We start from the raw sequence: 5,450 nt of genomic DNA, 5'->3' as shown, positions 1-5,450 counted from the left end.
GTAGGGTTCTCCTTTAAATGCACAATCCATGATTATAATATAGTGTTCCATTCCCAAAGTCTCTGGTGCAGAAATATAACAGGCTGAAATTATAAATGTTTAAGTCATTATAGAAGCCTATTGGGGACTTTATTCAAATGATCACATAAACTTAAAAATGAGAATGTAATTCCATGATTGCATTGTAATTTATCAAACATGCATGTGTTCCAGGATTACACTGGACTTGACTTTATGAGTATGAGCAAAGCAGGAGAAGCAATCAACATGTTCCATTTGAAAGTATTTAATTTTTTGCTTGCAGTCAGTCCAGTGTGAGTAGGTACAGCTGAGAGAACGTGTACACACAGGTCAATTCTATCATATTTCTTGAATAAATCAACAAACAATTGTAAATCAAAAATCAGTGTCACAGTTCATCCGTGAGCCAGTTCTGTCTCTGGATGTCCCTGTGTCTCTCTGTGCTCTCCCTGTGTTCCCTTGTGTCTCCACCCCCTGTGTGTGTAGATGCTGTGGCTTTCCCCTACCTGGCTCTGAAGAGTACCACACCTGCATGCCATTACCTCACTAACCACAGTACAAATACTCTGGGCTTTCCCCCACTTATCACCAGATTGTTCAGAAACCAGTGGTAGCAAGTTCACGACCAACCTGATTTCTAGCATGTTTTTTGTGTTTGTGAAACCTTTATGCTTACACCTATATTTCCTTCTATGTCCCAGGACTCCAGGGCAGGACATCTCATTTCCTGCTGCTCTTCAGGCCAGCAAAGTAAAGACAATTAAATTGCACCTAAGTACAGTACACGTACTTAGTTACTTTCCACCACTTTCACTAATGAACAATCAGTTTCACTGTCAGAAAATTGTATGGATGCTTATGAAGTGTAAACAGCATGACAGTATGTTGCACATATTCTTATATTCAAATTTCCTTTTGTAATTTCAGTGAATAACTCTCTTCCAAGGACACCTTATGCAACTTAGAATTTCATCAACCCGATCTACATAATAGTCTTGTATGAATTTGAATTGGAATGCGAAGGGAAATCATTAATTAACTACAGAAGAAAAATGACAGTTGTAAAAGAGGATAATGACATCTGATAAATGCAGCAGATAGACAGAAATTTGTCTCCTGGCTCTTTTTTTAAAGAACACCACGCTTAAAACTAAAAAGAAAGATGTGAGCTGCCATCTCCAGGCTTACAATTATATAGTTTTGCGTAATTAATCAAAGAAAACCATCCAATCTCTTTCATGTGAAAGAAGATGAGGAATAAAAAACTGAATTTATCCATCAAAGCTCTAACTGGAGTTTCTGGGAAGGTTTTTGACTTGTAAATTTACACTGTAATAGCCCGCAGCCCAGTATCCATAACAAAAACAGCTGACACAAATACCTGCATGGTTGAAATGCTGTCAAAAGAGTTAGTCATTGTAGAGAATGAGACACTTCATCATTATGGACTGGATCATTATGAAATGCAAAATAAATAAACAATGAGCGAATAAATAAATAAATCATACCAATACCCTTTATTACAGGACTACACACAGTATTTTTTTATTACAGTTTTGCATTATACAAGTAGGTGTGTATGTTGTTTAGTTTACCCTAATTGATTTGAATGGGGTGGACAAAATAGTAGGAACATCTGTTAACATAAGGCAATGCAGTTCCACAGCACCAAAGATGACATCCTCAAAAATGATCATGGAGCTAAATCAACACCACTTTAACAGTTTCAACAAAAACGGAGCATTATAAACTTAATGAAAGGAGGATTTACTGCAGGACTATTAGACTTCATTAGGTTTAGCTATACTACCTAATAAACTGCTAACTGAGTATATATCTTTTTTTTCTTCAACCTGCATATACAGACGTTTGGTTTTAATCTTTTACTTTACAATATATGTGTATCTGATGTGTGTGTTTCTATTTAATATTGTAGAAGATGCTTGTTAGGAAAGGTTGGGGAAGGATACGGTGATTACTCATTATGTTGAGTACTTTTACCCATTAAGTGTCCGTCTATGCAGCAGCAAAACAAAACCATCCTAAAAATTTCGCCCATAGGGGGCCGATAAAAAAAACGTCAACAAAAAGCACGTGTCGGCCTCTTGCTTGCCGTACTTGGCTCCGCCATTGTTTGACAGGTCTCGTTGCTAACCAGAGGCTTTCCTGGTTACCCACTCTGCGGGGCAGAAACTAACTTCCAAGTTTAGCATGGATTTCTAGGAGGCTTTTCAGCGGCACACGGAGCACGGAGGAGGACAGACGCTGTAGCCAGGTACTTTTATACTTCCTCCTTACCTTCCTCTTTCACTTCACCGGTGCTAACTTCCCGACAACAGTAGTTAGCTTTAGCTTCTTTCACAGTGTTGCTCTAACGGAAAGTTTACAGTAAGGCACGATATGGTAAAAGTTGGCGGCATATTGCATGTTTTGCAACATATAAGGCTCTTAGTTTGGAGTCACACAGAGCATTGTGTAGTCCAAATTTCCCCTGTCTAACTTTTGTATTCGGGACTTTAAGTTACCAGACTTAACAACTGCTGATTTGACATTATTCCAACCGAGCAGTGTGGCAACATCATGTTTAGCATCTGCAGTGACAGCTCTCCTGCTAAGGTAATTATTCTCTTTTATCTCCATACATAAGTCCGTCATAGTGCTGGTTAGTCCAGAATCGGGGTGTTTTGTGCAGTTAAGTGAAGGCTAGAAGAGGAGCAAGCAATAGTCCTGCAGCAGGCAAAACTATTATCTGTAATTTAGAGCAGGGTTCAGGAAGTTATTTTCAGTACAGAGAACAGTTGATTGCACCGATCACAGCGCACATTATGGCTGAATTTGACAGAATCTCATTTTGGAGATGCTGCCTGGAGGGAGACCTGTCTGTTTTATACCATACCTTTTGCAACATTGAACCGATGCTATAATTTTCAATTAAAATAAGGTTATTCAGGCTTGACTGTAGCAATAAATAAGTAGATGAATATGTAAAATACCACAATTGTTGAGGCAACTTTAATCTGAATGAGCCAACGAACGGAGAGTGTGAGTGACACGTTGTGTTGAGGTTGACTGAATCGCTGATTAAACGATTAATAAAAAAAAAAAATAGTATGTGAAAAGTATGTGATAATAAACAATGCAATTGCTAACAAATCTTTAGTTGCAGCCCTGACTTTAGTAGTTTCTGAAAGTAGGTAATTTCAGATTTGTATCAGCTAATAAATATGAGGAAAAAAATATTTTAGCACAGATAAAGTTGATTGCATCTGCAGCTTCCAAAATTTAAGTCTGTGAAATTTTGGAGTTCAGTATTTCATGGGAGAGACGAATTTCCATCATGTTTCAGCTCATCTTGTTTTCTTGAGCCTAATTTATTTGAGGGCTGCTTGACCAAGATGTAATAGGGCATGCATGTCAATGTTTAAAGGTTTAAAGGTTTACTGAAGGCTGACATCTTGTCACAGTACTGGCAGTTGTCTGGTTCTATAGAGGACAACTTAGGGTCATCTGTGCAAATGCATCAGCAGATAAAGGGGGATATCACAGCCCAGAAATGGTCCTGATGTGGACACCCACTGGATCGTCATTCATTGCTGTATGTGGGTTGAGAGAAAATAGATTGGATTTTCTATGTGGTACAAAAGTACAGTTGTATTGCACCATTTTAGTACCTGACCATTGCAGTTAGTAAGCAACATATTACAGCTCTAATAAATGAATAAATACTGATGGGACATATAACTAATTATATTTTAATTATAGATCAATCTGTTGAAATTATTTTAGATTTAACAAATAATTGTTTAGTCTACAGAATTTGAAAATAGTTTAAAATGCCCGGCACGTTCCTAGAGCCCGAGTTAATGTCTTCACATTGCTCATTTTGTTTATCTAACAGTCCAAAACCCCATTATATTCAGTTAATAATGATACAAAACTGTTAAAAGTGGCAAATGTTTGATTATCAAGTTGATAAACTAATTCTTAAGTCATCTAAAGTTTCAACTCTGGGGTCATCATTGTGCTTTGCTGCTAAAAACACAAGTTTATTCTGTGCAGTAAGACAGTTTTATGAGCTCTCTGTGAGTGATATGAAAATATTAAGAATTACCATTGTGGTACTTATCTAAATGTTCAGAATCCCAGCCTTTGATGAGGGCATGAAAGTGGAGAGCTCACCTCTGAAAATATTGAGGATCATTACGGAAGCCACCTCTGCAAATACCTTCATTTCCCAAAAGGCTCATGATGAGGTGCATTTCTTTGGAGAGATTTGAAGGATTACTGAGTCATTAATGGTAACCTAATGGTAGTGATATATGGGGTGTCATACAGGTCTGAAAATCTAAGTCCAATAATGAACTAAAGCATGTCTTCATGGGTATAATCCTGAATTTAGACTTCACATTTTGCTAAGAGAGGCCCCGCTGATAGCAAAGGTTAATCCTCCTGTTGATTAAAAATGGAGGATGCCATTTGTTCTGGCCCACTCTGAGTCCCCGTTGTCAGAAATGCAACCAGAATTTGGGCAGGAGAAATGACAGTAGAGGAGCTTTAAGCATTTAAGCTAACCAGTTAATTCAAGTAAAAGCAACTGCATAGATATTTCTATCTGCTGCAGAGCTGTGATGGGCCAATATACTGTACACAATGTTTAATTTTGTATTTTATGCATTTCTTGTCATGCTGTGTAGATTCTCTAAGAGAAAGGAGGTGATTCATTATATGATTTGTCATTGAATGCACATGTAGCTAATTTCTTAATCAGAATGAAACATCAACCATGTATATAATAATGTTTAATTAAAAGACAGTACATTTGCCCCAGTGAGCTAAAATGATTAATTGAATAGAAAATGAATTGACAACAATTCTGATCATCAGTGAATCTTTTAAGTAATTTTCCATAAGTTATCAAACATTTGCTCTAGGGATGCAGCTAAAGATGATTTTCTTTATTGATTCATTCAGTTTTTCTCTTGCTTAACTGTGTAGACTATGAAGTAGCAAAAAATCTTAAGCTACTTTAGCTACTTTTAAACATAGACCCCTATATACTGTAGTGAAGAAGACCTGTCATTATTCTGGCTTTGCTTGTTTACACTGAACCAAACAAGACCGACATGATGCCTCCCCCATGTGTGACTTTTAGATAGCATGCCGGTATCCTAAATCAGAAACTTGACGTGTACCACAACAGTGTCGGTGTCTGTCCTGCAATGCCGGTAGACATCGATCCAGCTCTGACTACCTCCGCTGCCGTCTTAAAGGCAGAACAACAATCCCCTCTCATTTCATGTTTGTTCCTTCTTTACAGAACGGCGAGGCGGTATAAAGGCGCAACATTTCCCGCCTTGAACAGGCTGTATAAAGGGGGCTTTTAGTCCAAAACCTTAATACATTCAATTTGTTGTCATATATTACAAAAA

The 5,450-nt window shown here is 37.5% G+C and overlaps 1 long non-coding RNA gene across 1 annotated transcript in view; it reads left to right on the top strand.

Annotated features, from left to right (window-relative positions):
* The first annotated feature begins 2,155 nt into the window (after positions 1–2,155).
* LOC111648181 (uncharacterized) overlaps positions 2,156–5,450 on the top strand; it is a 31,005-nt gene continuing 27,710 nt past the window's right edge. The window contains exon 1 of the long non-coding RNA XR_002760098.2: positions 2,156–2,296. This is a non-coding gene — a long non-coding RNA (uncharacterized LOC111648181). The remainder of the gene's footprint in view (positions 2,297–5,450) is intronic.

This window comes from Seriola lalandi, unplaced genomic scaffold (assembly GCF_002814215.2).
Source record: "Seriola lalandi dorsalis isolate HSWRI2012SDOR001 ecotype SW California unplaced genomic scaffold, Sedor1 jcf7180002054972, whole genome shotgun sequence".
NCBI classification, from domain to species: domain Eukaryota; kingdom Metazoa; phylum Chordata; class Actinopteri; order Carangiformes; family Carangidae; genus Seriola; species Seriola lalandi.
Note: the sequence above shows the minus strand (reverse complement) of the source record. Positions and strands in the feature narration are given on the sequence as shown.